The 18,405-nt window shown below is 44.3% G+C and overlaps 1 protein-coding gene across 4 annotated transcripts in view; it reads left to right on the top strand.

Moving 5' to 3' along the window:
* ZNF609 (zinc finger protein 609) overlaps positions 1 to 18,405 on the top strand; it is a 333,270-nt gene that overhangs the window by 103,806 nt on the left and 211,059 nt on the right. The window lies entirely within an intron of this gene.

The raw sequence follows: 18,405 nt of genomic DNA, 5'->3' as shown, positions 1-18,405 counted from the left end.
CTGTAAGATGCCCTTTCTATGCCCTGCCCGGGGCAAATGGCTACTTGGATGACACACTTAGCTTCTTTTGAAGGCGTGGGGGCATGCAGAGGGTTGGGAAAGATGGTGGGTGGTACAGTAACATTGTTGATTTATGTGTGACCATATGGGTGTTGCAGTTCCCTTCCTGGATATATTTCCCCAAGTGTGTGGTACATACAGTTAAGCTTGTGTTCTGTTTCTTGAGATACCTTCATTTGGATATGCTCTTGCGGTCTATGAGTTTGAGGCTCCTTAGGGGTAAGTCAGGAGGAGAGTTAGATCAGTGCACAGAAAACCACAGACCACTTCTAGCATGTGACATCTAACAAATGCAGATAACTACAGTATTTAAGGCTGTATCGGATCATTCTGTATACTGTGAATGAGTGTTTCAGTGCAGTCATAATCTCAGTCAGTTAGATTAAAATGCTTCCTGTGACTGTACTGTAGAAGAGATGACTTTTTTTCCCCCCCTCTGGCTTTTGGTGAGGTGGGCACGAGGTGGCTTCTTTCAGGTGCTGCTGTGACCCTGTGAAGTAACAAAAGTGCTGTTCTAGCAAGTGGGGGGCCCTAGGCACCTTTCATGTCAGCTCCAGACTGTCAGAGAAAATAGCCTGAGGAATGTTCTAGCACATCCTGGCTGTGGTATTTTATCTCCTTTTCGCTAGAAAACTTGTTGGGGGTTGATTTGTCAGGCCCAGTGAATATCCAGGGCATGTTGTTCCCTTTCCGTGCTGGGAAAACAAAAGACTAGCCCTTCTTTTAAATTTTAGGACAGAAGCCGGAGGGTTCGGTGCTTGGACCCGTGCTCTTCAACATATTTATAAATGACCTGGAAATTGGTACGACGAGTGAGGTGCTTAAATTTGCAGGCGATACGAAGTTATTCCGAGTAGTGAAGAAGCAGGAGGCTGTTATAAGGGAAAACACCCTCTAGGGATTCAAGACAAAGTTAGACAAGTTCCTGCTGAAACAGAATGTACGCAGGTAAGGCTAGACTCAGTTAGGGCACTGGTCTTTGACCTAAGGGCCGCCGCATGAGTGGACTGCAGGGCACGATGGACCACTGATCTGACCCAGCAGCGGCAATTCTTATGTTCTTATAAGTCAGGTTAACCTGCCACCTTTTCCAGTAGTTGGATTGAAACTGCCTTTAAAATGTATGGCTTGAGGGGTCGTGTGCGCATCATATCAATGGCAGTGACTTGGCCTTTGATTGATTGATTAAGTTAGTTAGTTAATTTTCTATTCCATTCTCCCCAATGAGTTCTGAATGGGTTACAGCAGTGGTCTCAAACTCAAATCCTTTGCAGGGCCACATTTTGGAATTGTAGGTACTTGGAGGGCCTCAGAAAAAAATAGTTACCGTATTTTCGCGGATATAACGCGCGCGTTATACGCGTTTTTACGTACCGCGCATACCCTTCGCACGTTATATGCCTGAGCGCGGTATACAAATTTTTTTTTACATATTTCACACCCCGCCCGACGCCCGATTCATCATCCGGAAGGACGCTCGCACCCCCACCGCTCGCACCCCCACCCCGAAGGACCGCCGACTCCCCGACAATATCGGGCCAGGAGGGAGCCCAAATCCTCCTGGCCACGGCGACCCCCTAACCTCACCCCGCACTACATTACGGGCAGGAGGGATCCCAGGCCCTCCTGCCCTCGACGCAAACCCCCCTCCCCTCCAACGACCGCCCCCCCCAAGAACCTCCGACGGCCCCCCCAGCCGACCCGCGATCCCCCTGGCGACCCCCACGACCCCCCCACCCCCCTTCCCCGTACCTTTGGTAGTTGGCCGGACAGACGGGAGCCAAACCCACCTGTCCGGCAGGCAGCCAACGAAGGAATGAGGCCGGATTGGCCCATCCATCCTAAAGCTCCGCCTACTGGTGGGGCCTAAGGCGTGTGGGCCAATCAGAATAGGCCCTGGAGCCTTAGGTCCCACCTGGGGGCGCGGCCTGAGGCACATGGGCCCAACCCGACCATGTGCCTCAGGCCACGCCCCCAGGTGGGACCTAAGGCTCCAGGGCCTATTCTGATTGGCCCACGCGCCTTAGGCTCCACCAGTAGGCGGAGCTTTAGGATGGATGGGCCAATCCGGCCTCATTCCTTCGTTGGCTGCCTGCCGGACAGGTGGGTTTGGCTCCCGTCTGTCCGGCCAACTACCAAAGGTACGGGGAAGGGGGGTGGGGGGGTCGTGGGGGTCGCCAGGGGGATCGCGGGTCGGCTGGGGGGGCGGTCGTTGGGGGGGAGGGGGGTTTGCGTCGAGGGCAGGAGGGCCTGGGATCCCTCCTGCCCATAATGTAGTGCGGGGTGAGGTTAGGGGGTCGCCGTGGCCAGGAGGATTTGGGCTCCCTCCTGGCCCGATATTGTCGGGGAGTCGGCGGTCCTTTGGGGTGAGGGTGCGAGTGGTCCTGCCGAGGGGGGAGAAGAATCGGATGTCGAGGGGGGGCATCAGGCTTTCAGGATGGGGACAGACCTTCAAGGGGGGACAGGACTTCAAGGGGGACAGGCAGACCTTCAAGGGGGACAGGCAGACCTTCAAGGGGGGACAGGACTTCAAGGGGGGACAGGACTTCAAGGGGGACAGGCAGACCGAAGGGAGTGAAAAAGCTATAAAATAAACCCACTAGCGTGTCAATGTGTTGAGAGGAAGAGGTGGTCTGGGAAATTCTGCTGAGAAAACTCCGGGTCCATTTCCACCCCCCAGTCGGGCAGCATGCGCGGTATACCCATGAGCGCTGTATACAAAAGTTTCCGTACATACAAGTGTGGTTTCTGCGCGCTATACCCGTGTGCGCGTTTTACACGGGTGCGCGTTATATCCGCGAAAATACGGTAATGTCTTCTTAAAGAAATGACAATTTTGCATGAGGTAAAACTCTTTATAGTTTATAAATATTTCCTTTCGGCTAAGTCTTAATAATAATATTGTAATTTATAGCTAAAGAGACATATGATCAAGAAACTTTTATTTTACTTTTGTGATTATGATAAACATACCGAGGGCCTCAAAATAGTACCTGGCGGGCTGCATGTGGCCTCCAGGCCGCGAGTTTGAGACCACTGGGTTACAGGATAACATACATAAGATATAGTCAAACAGGTTACATGTTGTCATGTATACAATACAATGCAATTATCATACATTTTGCCATATTTATAGTACAATGTGTTTATCCTAACTAATCTGTACAGAGAATCTTTTTCTAATAAGCAATACATTACATTACATTAGTGATTTCAGTTCTGCCATTACCTTGCGGTTCAAGGCAGATTACATAAGAATTGTCATGATATTTGGAAATACATATGGAGTACTGTAGATTGAACTTTTTTTTTCTGAGATAAACTGGTTGTGTTATATAGGTTTTATGTATTTTATGAAGTGTAGGGTTTTTGTTTCTTTTTTGAAGGTTTTGTAGTGTGTGGTCGATGACAGCAGATTGGTGAGTTGTCTGTCCAGTTTTGCTGCTTTGGTGGCCAATAGGCAGGGGATCAGGTGAAAGAGGTAAGTTTTAATTGCTTTCCTAAAGTTCAGGAGTCCTTCGAGGGATTTGATTCACGGGAGTAGTTGATTCCTGTAGCTTGGCAGGAAATGTGAGTAGGATCCTCGTCTGGCGGTCTGTAGTTGAAGGGCACGACCAGGGGGAGTTTAGAGGCGTGTTTCCTCTGGGGAGCAGAGAGATTTGCATATTACTACCGGTATTAAAGGAGCTTGAGTACACTCTTAAGGCTCTGTTTCCTAAAGTTTGGCACACACACCTTATTAGTGGATAAGCTCCCTTATAAATAATGGAAGCAGTGATAAATAGTGTACATTCTTGCCCATTATCAAGCACATCCTTCTCTGATTACCTAAATAACACCAAAAAAACCAGCACCAAAAATTTCCACAGGAAAAGGGAAGATCCAAAACAAAAAGGCTGTTCTCGATTGCAAAATTTATTAAAACAAATTAAAAACAGTCAATATAGTTAAATGCTGCTATATTTAAAAAATGCACATATGATAGAAAATATACACATATGTAGAGCAAATGTGTAATAATACAAATACAATAAAACTGTATATAGATGGTGTGGTGTGGTCTGTATTTCGGCTATAAATAGCCTTCCTCAGGGGGTCCTACAGAGATGTGTGTGTATACTGTATACAGTATATATGGGACACGAGTATAGAATGTCAGGTGCAACTCTGGGTAAGCGCGAACAAGAAAAGGACCTGGGTGTACTGATAGGACCCTGAAGCTGTCAGCACAATGTGCGGCGGCAGCAAAGAAAGCAAATAGGATGTTGGGCATGATAAAGAGGGGAATCACGAGTAGATCGGAGAAGGTTATAATACCGCTTTACAGAGCAATGCGTCAGACCCCACTTGGAATACTGCGTCCAACATTGGTCCCCCAACCTAAAGAAGGATATAAAACTGCTGGAGAGGGTGCAGAGGCGAGCAACAAAGCTAGTAATGGGTATGGAGAAACTGGAATAAGAAGATTGACTTACGAGACTGGGATTGTCCTCCCTTGAGAAAAGGAGACTGCGAAGGGATATGATCGAGACCTTCAAAATACTGAAAGGAATTGACAAAATAGAGCAGAAAAAACTATTTACATTGTCCAATTGGACACGTACAAGAGGACACAAAATGAAGCTGAGGGGGGACAAATTCAAGACGAATATCAGGAAGTTTTGCTTCACGCAGAGAGTGGTGGACACGTGGAAAGCTCTCCCCGACAAGGTTATTGCGGAATCGACCGTCCTAGGATTTAAAAGCAAACTAGATGCACATCTCTTTATGAGAGGCATAGAAGGATATGGGTGACTACAAATTATTCCAAAAAATGCTCACTGCTATGGAGGAAATACAGACTAGAGATAAGGATATGTAGTTATATGGAGAAAAGACCTCAGTTTCCTCATAAAGAGGTCTCTATGTCTGCCGTACACAACTTAAAGCAGCATAGGAGAAAACATCCCTGGTCTGAAAAACTCCACTACATACTACTAGCAAAACGACTATGTTAGAATCAAAAAGACTAGTAGTAAGACAAAAAAACTTATCTCTTAAAGTCACAGTTCTCCAGGTGAGACAAGAATCCAGATAGGTAACATAGGATTATCACATTAATGAAGATTAATGTGATAATCCTATGTTACCTATCTGGATTCTTGTCTCACCTGGAGAACTGTGACTTTAAGAGATAAGTTTTTTTGTCTTACTACTAGTCTTTTTGATTCTAACATAGTCGTTTTGCTAGTAGTATGTAGTGGAGTTTTTCTGACCAGGGATGTTTTCTCCTATGCTGCTTTAAGTTGTGTACGGCAGACATAGAGACCTCTTTATGAGGAAACTGAGGTCTTTTCTCCATATAACTACATATCCTTATCTCTAGTCTGTATTTCCTCCATAGCAGTGAGCATTTTTTGGAATACTTTTTGGTGGTGTGTCTTATTAATATTCCACTTGCTATTATATATATATTTTTTTGACTACAAATTATGCCAGGTGTACACCTGGGAGGGCATCCGCATGTGCGGATCGCCGGACTTGATGGACCGAAGGTCTGATCCGGAGATGGCGTTTCTTATGTTCTTATGTTATTTCTGCCATGTCACCCTTGTAACAGGGCATTGCCCCCAAGAGCCTGGCACTACTGCGCTGGTCTCATTTGGAGGATAAATATTAAGCAGTGTGCAGCTGATTGGTTACATTTATATATATATATATATATTATTATATATATATATATAAAATATATATAAAAATGCAGCTGACTGCGCTTCACCCCAACATACGACCTGTGCCTTTGCTGCTGCGCTTTTCGGTAGGCATCCAAGCCGTGGCTCCTCCCCCTGTCCCCGCCCCTCTCCTTCATGGCTGCGGAAGAGAATGGAGTGTGGGGCTTGGTGGAAGTGTTTGTGTCTGGGTTGAGCTGGCAACAGGTACATGCGCATGCGTTTCTTCCCTCTCCTGGCCAAGACCCTATAGATTAATGGCGGGCCTGATTATAGGGGGATAGGGATGGACAGGGGAAGAGGTGCTGATGGACCGGGGGGAGGGGGGGGGCTGAAAAGGAAGGAAGAAGGGAGGCCTACTGCTGGACAGGGGGAGTAGGAAAGAGGTGATAATGGACAGGGGGAAGTAAAACAAAGGGAGAAGGGCTGCTGCTGGATAAGGGGAGCAGTGAAGGGGTGGTGGTGGACACAGGGGAGGTAAAAGGAAGGGAAAATGGACAGGGGGAGCAGGCAAGGGGGGGGTGGACAGCCAAGAAAAAAAAAAGACAGAAATACAGAGAGAGAGAGAGAAAAAGAAATAAAGACAGACACACACACATATTCTAGCACCCAGTCAGCTGCACACTGCTTAATATTTATCCTCCAAATGAGACCAGCGCAGTAGTGCCAGGCTCTTGGGGGCAGTGCCCTGTTACAAGGGTGACATGGCAGAAATCCATTTTCAGGTTTCTTTGACATCCTTTTGAGGATTGTTTTTCTGAGCATATGGCGTTTTCTCAGAAAGTCCAGTTGCACTATAGCAGTGGTGGTTTTCTAAATATTTCTGAACTCCTGGTGTCCACTCCCATTGCTGCGATCAGACGAGCGTGCCTGTTTTGTGTCTGCTTTTATGTTTAAATAGAATACTTGTTCTTAGCGTAACAGGGCTGGGGCCATTCTAGAGCCAAGTGTGTCTTGTGCAGCTGAATTTTCTAGGCCTTGGTCAGTCCTGAGGGGTACTGACCGGCTGGACTGCTCTGCTATATCTTAAGGCTTAGGTAACTTTTATAGCCAGAGATTCTAGTATGCCCTGACTTGTTAACATTGTCAATGTGCATCAATCTAAAGCAGGTCCCTTTTGTATGCAGTGAGACCGAATTACTAATGATGCACATTAAAGGGGCTGGTACATGTTCAAAACTCTTGCTGGTAGTTACTTGAAATAATTCTTCAGTGCTTTACATATAGATATTATTCTGAGACTCCATATAGTATAGTATATATATATATAAATCATCTCAGTTTTCTGTAACGTGTGTGCTGTTCCTGTAACTCATTATTGATCCTGTAGCATGTAGATTCACTATAGCATGTGTGTTCTTAGTTTCTCTATAGCACGTATGTTATCAAAAACCATCTCAATTTTCTGTAGCTTATTGATCCTCAAAACTACTGTGTATATATCCTTGTAACCCTTTTTGGGCTCCTGGGGAGGATGGGCTAAAAAACTAAATAAATAGAAACCTAGAACACAATGGCAGGTAAAGACATAAGAACAGCCTTACTGTATTAGACCAATGATCCATCAGGCCTAGTAGCCTGTTCTCACGGTGGCCAATCCAGGTCCCTAGTACCTGGCCAAAACCCAAGGAGTAGCAACATTCCATGCTATCAATCAGGGCAAGCAGTGGCTTCCCCCATGTCTTTCTCAATAACAGACTATGGACTTTTCCTCCAGGAACCTGTACAAACCTTTCTTAAAATCAGCCATTTTATCCGCTCTTACCACAACCTCTGGCAATGCGTTCCAAAGCTTAACTATCCTCTAAGTGAAAAAAATATTTCCTCCTATTGGTTTTAAAAGTATTTCCCTGTAACTTCATCAAGTGTCCCCCATGTCTTTGTAATTTTTGATGGGAGTGAAAAATCAATCCACTTGTTTACTCCACTCAGGATTTTGTAGACTTCAATCATATCTCCCCTCAGCCTATCCAGTCTGCATATCCATACTGTGGACTTAGGTTTCTAATCTCTTCCTCTTCCTCAGAGACCCCTTGAGCATGAAATGGGTTATTCCTTACCCAAAGAATGCAGACAGTACTCCAAACCCGTACCGTTTGCATTGTCTTACTACAGTGTGTTAAGAGCTCAGGGTCAGTAGCTATCATAAATCTTGATCTGGCCACTGGTAAAAGTAAATATCTGTGATTTGCATCTCTTTCCTTCTGTTCTCTCTCATCCCAGGCTGCCAGGGCCTGAGCTGCTACAGGAACAGATGGTGGGGGATGAGAGGAAAGAGGCTGCTCCAGGGGAACCAGGGATCCTGGGCAGCTGCTATATTAGGACTGAGAAAATGGGATGAATTCACCTTCCGGTGCCCAAAGACATCTGGTGGGTTAATGACTTCCATGGTTTGCATCTGTTGCTGAGTGAGGTGCTGCACTGTTCTTTCTCGTGCAGTCACAGCCTACGCTGTCGAGCACCCTTACTTCCATTCCCCCCTGTGACCCACCAGCTACTTCTGGGCTTTTAAGCACCCACTTCAGAGTGGTTCTGTTGACAAAATGGAGGGAAATGCCAGAAAGCGTGGAGAAGAAAATAAATCCTGGGAAAGCAGGGCTGACTAACAGTGTGACTCATAACTTATTGGCAGTACTGCTACAATTACTCAATTTGTCTGCCTTATAATAAGGGGGTGTGCGTGTGCTTGTCTGACACAGTCTTTCCATATCTCAGCAAAGACCCTCTTGTCAGTGTACTCCTGCGGCGAGATCCTTTTTTTTTCTGCATAATGTGGTGCTGTTGAAGGCCTGTACTTGCATCCTGAAGGGTTCTAGTACCTTTGTCATTGTGTACTTAATTACAATGTTTTCCTTTGTTCCATTCATACAATTTCTTTACATTTGTTCTTTATCTGGTAAACTGATTAGTTCTAGTTGAGTGGAATCCTCCTTCCTCCCTGTCTGCACTAGGCAAAGCCTGCATGCCAACCTGGCGCTGTGTGCCCTAGTATCTGTTCTCCAGGGTCTTTCAATAAGTGTGCTCAGCATTTGCTTCAGCCACCGACTTCTGGGCCTGAAAATCTTTGTAATAACCTGTCAGGGAGTTGATTATTAGCTGTTTAGACTGTGAGCTGCTGCAGGGAGCAGATGGGAAATGGTTTGGCTGCAGCCCTGTGTGATTATTTAATCATTACTCTTTTACAAGATTTTATCTTTGGAGGCATAGACACATGGCAGAGCCACTCAATATTTTTTTTTGGGGGGGAGGGGAGAAGGGGAGGGGGACGGTTGAACAATAGACAGTAATCTTTCGCTTCATGTCCAGGTGCAGCTCATCCCTCAGTCCCTGGAGCTATCTGATCTGCCTTGCTGACACTCACATACTGCAGCTCAAAGATAATTGATCATTTTTAAATAGCAGTGGCTTAGCTTCTGGTGACAGGTATCAATCCATTCTCGCTACAGCTCATCTGCCTTGGGCTTTTCCCTTAAATGCTAGCTGGTTACTTGTTACTCTTCCCCCCCCCCCAACCCGGTATACTTTTATGTTCGGTTTCTGTTGCTATGCGTACCTCCATCAACCCTGAGGAGCTAGTACAGCTGCTGTTCCAGTTCTGGACATAGCCAGCCAGATGTTGAAGCGGTATCATTTAGAAATGCTTGCTTTTTGCCCAGAGCATCCTGGTGGCACTGTGTCCTTTGAGATGCTCTGGCTTTGCTGCATTACTGCTCATAAGTAGGAGACTGACAGCTGTGGTGCTGGTGGCATTGACTGTGCAGGATGTATGTATTGGTGCTATGGGATGGAGAGAAGCAGCATGTTAATCCCTGGGACTGTCTTTGGCCATCCTGGAAGTGGAAAACAGTGCATGTACCCTGTATCAGTGAAGTAATAAGTGATGCTCTACTAGCCTGATTTGTGATAGCCGCCTTCTAGTGTTCAGGAGACTAGTTTCTTGTTTAATGATGAGATGGCATCTTCCATTGCCTGACTTGCGCCAATAACAGGAGCTGACTGGTTTCTAGCCTGAGTTTTGAAACCAGAGAACAGTCGCTGAATCCACTTTACTTGCTGTTGGCAGTTCATATTGCTTCTTTTTCTCTTGTTTCCAGGTCACTTTTTGGTTTAGTATCTTAAAAAAAAAAAAGATTCTGACCACTCTTATTGCAGCCATACCCCCTGCTTTTAAATATCGTTTTCTTAGCATCAGCTCACCATTCTGCACAAATGGAGAAAGGTAGAGATATTACTGATGCCCCCTGGAAGATTCCATTATTTTTTCTGTTAGGCTGTTCGGTGCCCCTCTATCCCTGGCCTATCTGCCTGCTTTGCTGGTCATGACTGAGCAGCATGGTTAAGCCTAAGGGCCGCTGCTAGGCCTATGGATTTGTTCTGTGTCTAGTTGAATACGGAGTTTAGCGCCACTTGATAGTGCTATTGGCTGTGGCTTCTAGTTTGATCTCCTGCTGAAGCAAGAACAGGATATGTATACCCTAGAGCAGGGGTGTCCAATGTCGGTCCTCGAGGGCCGCAATCCAGTCAGGTTTTCAGGATTTCCCCAATGAATATGTATGAGATCTATAAGCATACAATGAAAGCAGTGCATGCAAATAGATCTCATGTATATTCATTGGGGAAATCCTGAAAACCCGACTGGATTGCGGCCCTCGAGGACCGACATTGTACACCCCTGCCCTAAAGGAAAGGAGAGACAGAGGAGATATGATTCAGACGTTCAAATACTTCAAGGGTATTAACGTAGAACAAAAGTTTTTCCAGAGAAAGGAAAATGGTAAAACCAGAGGACATAATTTGAGGTTGAGGGGTGGTAGATTCAAAGGCAATGTTAGGAAATTCTACTTTATGGAGAGGGTGGTGGATGCCTGGAATGTGCTCCCGAGAGAGGTGGTGGAGAGGAAAATGGTGATGGAGTTCAAAGAAGCGTGGGATGAAGACAGAGGATCTAGAATCAGAAAATAATATTAAATATTGAACTAGGCCAGTTACTGGTTAGACTTGCACAGTCTGTATATGGCCGTTTGGGGGAGGATGGGCTGAAGAGGGCTTCAAAGGCTGGGAGGGTTTAGATGGGATGGAGTAGGTTTTAACAGAGATTTCGGCAGTTGGAACCCAAGCACAGTACTGAGTAGAGCTTTGGATTCTTGCCCAGAAATAGCTAAGAAGAAAAAATTTAAATTGAATCAGGTTGGGCAGACTGGATGGACCATTCGGGTCTTTATCTGCCGTCATCTACTATGTTAGGATGTTGAGACTGCTTTCTGTTCTCTGGTTTAAGGACTGATTCTGATTCCTGAGTTCATTGCATTTTGCTCTTTGGCTGCCCCCAGTTGCAGGTGTTATGCACCGAAACATGGCTCGTATTGGCTCTGTAAAGGTAAGTCCGGGTCAATAAAGACAAGTCCTTATTCATTGAGGCCCTTTGTGCTTTTTTTTTTTTTTTTTTTGCTGTACTCTGCCATTTGGCGAGATGAGAGAGGCTGGAGACAATCATAGGCCGGCCTGCATGCATATGCCATGTTTTAGAGCTTGCTGTCTGGAAAAGATAATGGATTATTTTTATCTCTCGATGAGTATTTTACATGTGCTGTTCCCTTCCCCTCTTTAGCTAGAATGGATACATTGCTCTGCCACTCCTTCTATTTTGGGGGGGGGGGGGGTTCCTGGTGTTTATTTTAGCTCCAGAGCTTGACTCGAATGGTTAATCAAGCTCTGCTCAGGCCTCTTTTGGGGGCTTATCCTCTTGGGAGGGGGGTCCCAAAAGGTTCAGCAAGGGCCCATTTTGGGATCTCAGCACTGTAAAATGCATCTAGTCGTTCCTTGGAACCGTAGAAAGAGTGGTTTCATGTTGTTCGACTTTTTCAGGCAGAGGGATATTCTCATCTCATTGCTGTGACTGCTTCTCTGGTCATGGCTTGGACTGTAGATGTGCATCTTGTAGAGGAGAGCCCTTTGTTGGAGGGACTCGGGGGGGCTCACCAAGTACTTCCTTTGCAGAAGGCCGCCCAGAATACTGGTTCACTTATATAGCTTTGCTCCTGAGAAGGTGGCAAATTATTGGTTGTTCCCTGAGGTCAACAGCCTCGTTATGGTGGTCACGAAGGCAACTGCAGCCCTGGTTCAGGGAGGTTTTGCCTTTAAGGAATTCCATGTTACTGGAATGTTTCCTCTTCTCTTCAATGTTATTTTTTGACACTGTGGATAGGCTTTCCCTGCACCATTTATGTTCCAACAGCCCCTGAGGAAACATTCCAGTGAAACGACTGGGTAGCCATCGGGCTATAAGTTAAGTGCTCTTCCTAAAATTATGTATAGCACCATATAGATGCAGTAGGGTATAGCCTGCATTAAAGAAAACAAGACCGATGATGAACACGTCACCCCAGTAAGGACACAAAACAAATTAAGTAGTGTCTTGGGTGTTTGAGGTCTTGGTATAAAAATCTGCTGCAATCAGTTTGTTCATGTATAGTTGCATCTTGACCATATAAACCATATAAAATATTGAAAACTATCACACAAAGCTTAAAATTTATCCTTCTTTGTATTGGCAACCACTGTCATTTTAATAAAATATGATGTAATTGTGTCATATTTAGAGATCGAAAAGATCACCCTAACTGCAGTATTCTGTACTGTCTGTAGTCTCTTCAGCAGCCCTTTTGCACATCCCAGGTATACTACTAGATATTACAATAATCCATCAAAGAAAGTATAAGTGATTGAACTATAATTGCAAACACTGCTATATCAAAATATTTATGTATTACCTGCAATTTCCTTAAAAGGCCAAAAGCTTTCCTACAAACCAATTTAAACTGATGATCCATAGGTATGGATGTTATTTAAAAATACTATTGTGGAAGCTCAGACCAGATGTATTTCATGTATTAACAGAGGTGGAAAGAAGAGGAAATGAGAGCTGACATGGTTAAAAGGTGAAGTGAAAGAGGCTATTAGAGCCAAAAAAGCATCCTTTAAAGCAGTGGTTCCCAACCCTGTCCTGGAGGAACACCAGGCCAATTGAGTTTTCAGGCTAGCCCTAATGAATATGCATGAAGCAAATTTGCATGCCTATCACTTCCATCATATGCAAATCTCTCTCATGCATATTCATTAGGGCTAGCCTGAAAACCCGATTGGCCTGGTGTTCCTCCAGGACAGGGTTGGGAATCACTGGTCTAGCCTACTGGTAACAAAGGCATGGACCAATTTAACCAGGTTACCTGTAGTTAGAAAATATTTCATCTGCTGAATCAGTTTTAGTTGAAAATACCAGCATGATTTTACATGACTAATCTGTTTATCAAATTTTAGTAAGGAATCACAGTGAAATTCTAAGGTGACAAATTCCTCCTTAAGGGGCATGGAGAGGACACACCTCCCTCATGTCCTTCACCAACTTTTCCAGCTCCTTCCTAATCAGTAAGTGTTCCCTAAAGAGCAGCTGACAGAGGAGCTTCTTGGAGACCGTGTATCTGACCCAGTGATGGAGCCACAGTCCACTCTGTCCCACCATTGAGGTAGCCACTAACTGGGAGGATAGACGGACCAAATCATAAAGATTTTTGTCAGGAAGGCCGCATCAGATTCCAGATGAGAAACTTCAGTTACATATTTGCCGCAAATGGTGGACCTGAATGCCAGCCAATCCTAAAGAAAAACCCAAGACAAAACTGCTGTCCCACCCATTTCTTATGAAGCCCATGGAGAGCCTAACCCCTCTGCATGGAGACAAGTGTCATCCTGGTGTTTGTTGTTACCAGTGTGTCTACTTTGGGGTGCAACCAGTACTTCTCCAAGTCCTTGGGGGTGAAGGCATACAGATGCTACAGGGCACAGCCCCCTTGAGAACTCCATCAGGTAACTCAATGTTCCACCAGCATCATGCACATGAAGGCCTTGTGGAGAAGAAAATGCACCTCTAACACGGGATACCCTTCCACAAGATCTGCAGCAAGAACCTTAAGCATTTCCAGGGCCTCCATGACCTCATCAGTGAGACAAGGAAAAAACTGCTGATGGAAGAGCCAAAACACATAGGGAAGCTCCTCCTCCTCAAAATCAGAATTTGATGTTTTTTTGAGAGGCCTTTCTGATCCTTAGGAGTCACTTCAGAGCCACTTAGAGTATTCGAAGTCCCTTGGTTCCCCTTGTGATGCTTGGTCCCTGGAATGGGGCTCTGGCTGGCGCCATCTGGCCTCTAGGACCTCCCTACTAACTGAGGGACCAACTTCTGCCTGCAGAGTTTGCTTAATCATTTGGGTTAAGCTCTGGCCAAAACATCAGCGGCCCCAATGAGGTCGGGGCCCCAAAGAGGTCTGAGCCCTCTCCTGTGCTGAAATTGCAGCAGGAGAAAAAAAACAAAGGGTTCCAATATAGCTGTTATGGCAGACCCCCCCTCTCTCCCCCCCCCCCCCCCGGAACATTTCTGAAGTTGAAAATGGCCCATCATAGGAGGGGCAGAGAAAACTGGCAACTGTACTCAGCTGCCAGCTCTTGCAAGTAGGACAACGCTTGCTAGCAGGTATGTGCAGACATGCCTCATTGAGCCCGGGGCTCTGTCATTTCTGCCATTCCACTGCTTTCTGTGGGTGTGCTCAGGGGTGGAGTTATTTTATTTATTTATGTTTTTTAATTTAAGCTCAATTAGCTCTATTCCTCAATAGAGGGAATAAAGCTAAGTCAGATCCAATTCTTTTTTTCTTTTTTAACAATATCTGGGAGCTTCAGGAGAGCCTGGAGTGAAATACCCAAACAGGCAATATGAGGCTAGGGATCCATGCCTTTTATGATGAAATGTACATTACGAAGGTAATTTATAATAGCATGCACAAGTAAAAAGTATGTTTATTATTTATTAAAAGCTTCTATACTGCTGCTAATGACTGGGAGTCCATTCAGAGCGGTTTACATGACCATATGGTACATGAGCTTCAGTAATTGTGTTACAATATATGAGCTATGATATGTGAGCTATAGTAATGGGTTACAATACACCTGGGGGCAGTATAACCTGGGGGCAGCCATTAGGCTCAACCTTGCTGTGCAGCCTTGGCCAGAAGAGCAGGGAGCTAGGTCATGGATCAGAAGAGCATTAACCCAAACAACCTACCATATGCTGGAGTAGAGAAAAATACTGGAAATTTCCACTGAACAGTAGTAGGCTATCCTGATGGGCTCATTAGAAAAATCTAAATTTTTCTCTACCTCCATCTGCTTGTAGGAGAGGATAACACTCACATGTTCAGAATGGAGCAGCTTAGACAAAAAGGAAAGAACAAGTTAAAACATCCCCTTGATCACACTAGTTACGTCCCAAACACATTACAGCAATTGGAACAGGTTTCAGGCCTGATGAGGTTAAGTGAGCAGTTGTCCCAGAAAACTTGGCAAGTTACAGGATGTGGGGGCCTTCCATCCCAAATTATAAAGACTAGGGATGAAGTTACAGGGAACTACTTTTAAAAACCAATAGAAGGAAATATGTTTTCGCTCTGAGAATAGTTAAGCTGTGAAGTGCGTTGCTAGAATGCTCATATGTGGTAAGAGCGGTTAATGTATTGATTTAAAAAAAAAAAAAAAAAAAAGGTTTGGATAAGTTCCTGCTATTGAGACAGACATGGAAGAAGCCACTGCTTGCCCTGGGATTGGTAGCATGGGATGTTGCTACTGTTTGGGTTTTTGTCAGGTACTGGATTAGCCACTGTGGAAACAGAACACTAGGTGGACTATTAGTATGGCTATTCCTATGTTCATCTTTGGTTGTCATATACACCTACAAATTAATTTTTGCTTGACCAGTACCTCTTTGCTTCTGGTGGCAACTAAGTAACATAGTAACATAGTAGATGACGGCAGATAAAGACCTGAATGGTCCATCCAGTCTGCCCAACCTGATTCAATTTAAATTTTTTTTTTTTTTTTTCTTCTTAGCTATTTCTGGGCAAGAATCCAAAGCTTTACCCGGTACTATGCTTGGGTTCCACCTGCCGAAATCTCTGTTAAGACTTACTCCAGCCCATCTACACCCTCCCAGCCATTGAAGCCCTCCCCTGCCCATCCTCCTCCAAACGGCCATGCACAGACACAGACCGTACAAGTCTGCCCAGTAACTGGCCTAGTTCAATCTTTAATATTATTTTCTGATTCTAAATCTTCTGTGTTCATCCCAAGGGAAGACAGGATGGGGGGTCCAACTTGATTCATATGCAAAAACCTGTATGAAGAATTATCCATTTCCACTATTATATAAAGAGGTTGAAATTTTGTGAGCAGTAGGCATGCTATCATTGATTAGTTGTTGATTGTAAGTTCCAAAGTTATGGTAAGACAGACGTAAAGGGGTTGAATTAGCATTGGTACAATATATATGCCTGTATTTTTCTGTGCCGATAGGATGATTTATGATGGCCCATGCTGTTTGTATCAAGTGAATACATTTATAAAGAAGAAAATGGATCGCATAGGATGAATGGTTATTGAATGTTCAGGGTGCAAACAGACACATTATATAGTAATAGTGTCGTGTAAAGAAGTCAGATGGGACTGGAAGAAATTGGATATGATTGTGATATGGGAATGTGAGAGAACAAGCAGTATAGAATATTGGGGATTGTTTTTGAGTCTCGGCTCTCTGTGGGGACTGGCAGTGTTATGGTCATATTACAGATATAATGTATTTAGGCCTGGCGAGGTAGAGTGCAGTTACAGGGTGATTTCCTGTTGGGTTTATGGGGTTCTGAAGGACTTATTTCTCCTACAACCCTCCCCGTGTGTAGGGAACTGAAGATAAAGCAGAACCAGTGGAGAGATAGCCTAATGGTTAATGCAGTGGACTGAAATCCAGGGGAGCTGGGTTCAGTTCTCACTGGAGCTCCTTGTGACCGGAGTTAAATCACCTTAACAGAAAATGCTCTGTTTGTTGTGCTATCATACTGCTCCGTTTGTTGTGCTAATCAGTATGATAGCACAACAAACGGAGCGTTTTCGGTGGAGTAACACAATATATTAGGGGAGCCTCGGCCCTGGGGAAGGCGTGGGAGACATGGACATGTTGGTGGAGGCGCTCCCCTCTTTAAAATAAAATTCACAAGCTAAGTGAATGTTTTATATTCACTATTTATATGAAAACTATTGAATTTATATATATAAAAAAAAGATTAGACAAAATATACGTGATATATTTTGATCCTATGAGATCCTATGAAGATCGGGTTCGGTGGGCTTTGTCCATTTGAGCCAATGGGAGATTTACCCTCTGAGGATCGAGTATCAAAGTATTTCCTTTATGAGCACCTATTTATGAGTGTGTGACGATTATCTCAACTGGATGTTTTTTGATATTTAATCAACGAAGTAAATCCGGTTTTTATGTATAGCCATTAGAGGTATATCTTTACATAAAAAGTAGGCACTTTGTATGTGCACATGCTCCTAATGTTAACATATATATGATTAATCCCCCCCCCCACTGGCTATGTATATTGTTTAGGTAATAGACAATTATAGCAGTAAAAAATATTCAAATAACGGTAATCACGCATTACATAAAAAGTAGGCGCTTTGTGTGTGTACATGCTCCTAATGTTAACATATACAGTATATGATTAATCCCCCCCCCCCACGCACACACTGGCTATACTAATAGTTATTGCAATACGCATAGCCTGTGTGTGTATGGGATTAGTCTTGTCAGACCAGTCTAGAGAGAGGAGTTTGAAATTTTATAAGTGCTTATCCGAGTGCGTACAATGCATATTTGCAATCTCTTCTTGATTCTTGTGGTGTGCAGTGAATTGGCACTACTTATGTTTACTCTACATTTAACAATATTTGTGTGTTTTTGTGGGTTTAAAAAAAAAATCTGACAGTTCTCCTTTTGTTTTTTAAGGCTTCTAGCTGAATAGGAAACAGAGTTTGGAATTAGCTCCATAAACCCCCCATTTGTGTCTGTCTGGTATTTTCCCTTTTTAAACCCATATCCAAGTAGTCCAGTAATGGCAGTGAAGGACCACAAACTGAGAGACACAAATTGTGCTTCCCTTTAGAATGTGGTACTAATGTGCTATTGAGCATTGAGTGGTGCGACACTTAGAGGATGGGAAGGGAGACTGTGGACGTAGTCTTCACAGCATCCCTAGGCCTAACTGACTTGAAGAGCAAAAGAGGTCTTGATGAGGGAACCTGGCTGTCTCCCCTAGAAAGAAGGAAACAATCTGAGTGTGGTTTACCTAATACGTCACACTTCTTTGAGAGAATCTAGAAAGTGGGTCAGGACAATCCTGGGTGCTTCTGATTTTGGTCCTGATGCTTTTACTTATTCATCTGCCCTCTGACCTCCAAATGCCTTTGGTTGTGCGTAGTAATTGCTTTGTTTTCTTCTGCTTCTTTTATGACCTGCTGTGAATTCTATCTATTCTTCTGCTTTCACCTGCATTTTTACACTGTGGAAATAAAATCTTTAATTTTATTTATATGCGTAGTAAATACACATTACTGCAAGTGTAGAGAGTTTAACTTGCGGACAATGCACTTCACATTTGAGTCTCTTCCAGTAAGCACACAGATAGGGTAAAAACAAAAATAGTATGCCCTAACTTTGTCTGCATTTATGAGTATCTGTAGACCCCTGAAG

Source organism: Geotrypetes seraphini, chromosome 14 (assembly GCF_902459505.1).
Source record: "Geotrypetes seraphini chromosome 14, aGeoSer1.1, whole genome shotgun sequence".
NCBI classification, from domain to species: domain Eukaryota; kingdom Metazoa; phylum Chordata; class Amphibia; order Gymnophiona; family Dermophiidae; genus Geotrypetes; species Geotrypetes seraphini.
Note: the sequence above shows the minus strand (reverse complement) of the source record. Positions and strands in the feature narration are given on the sequence as shown.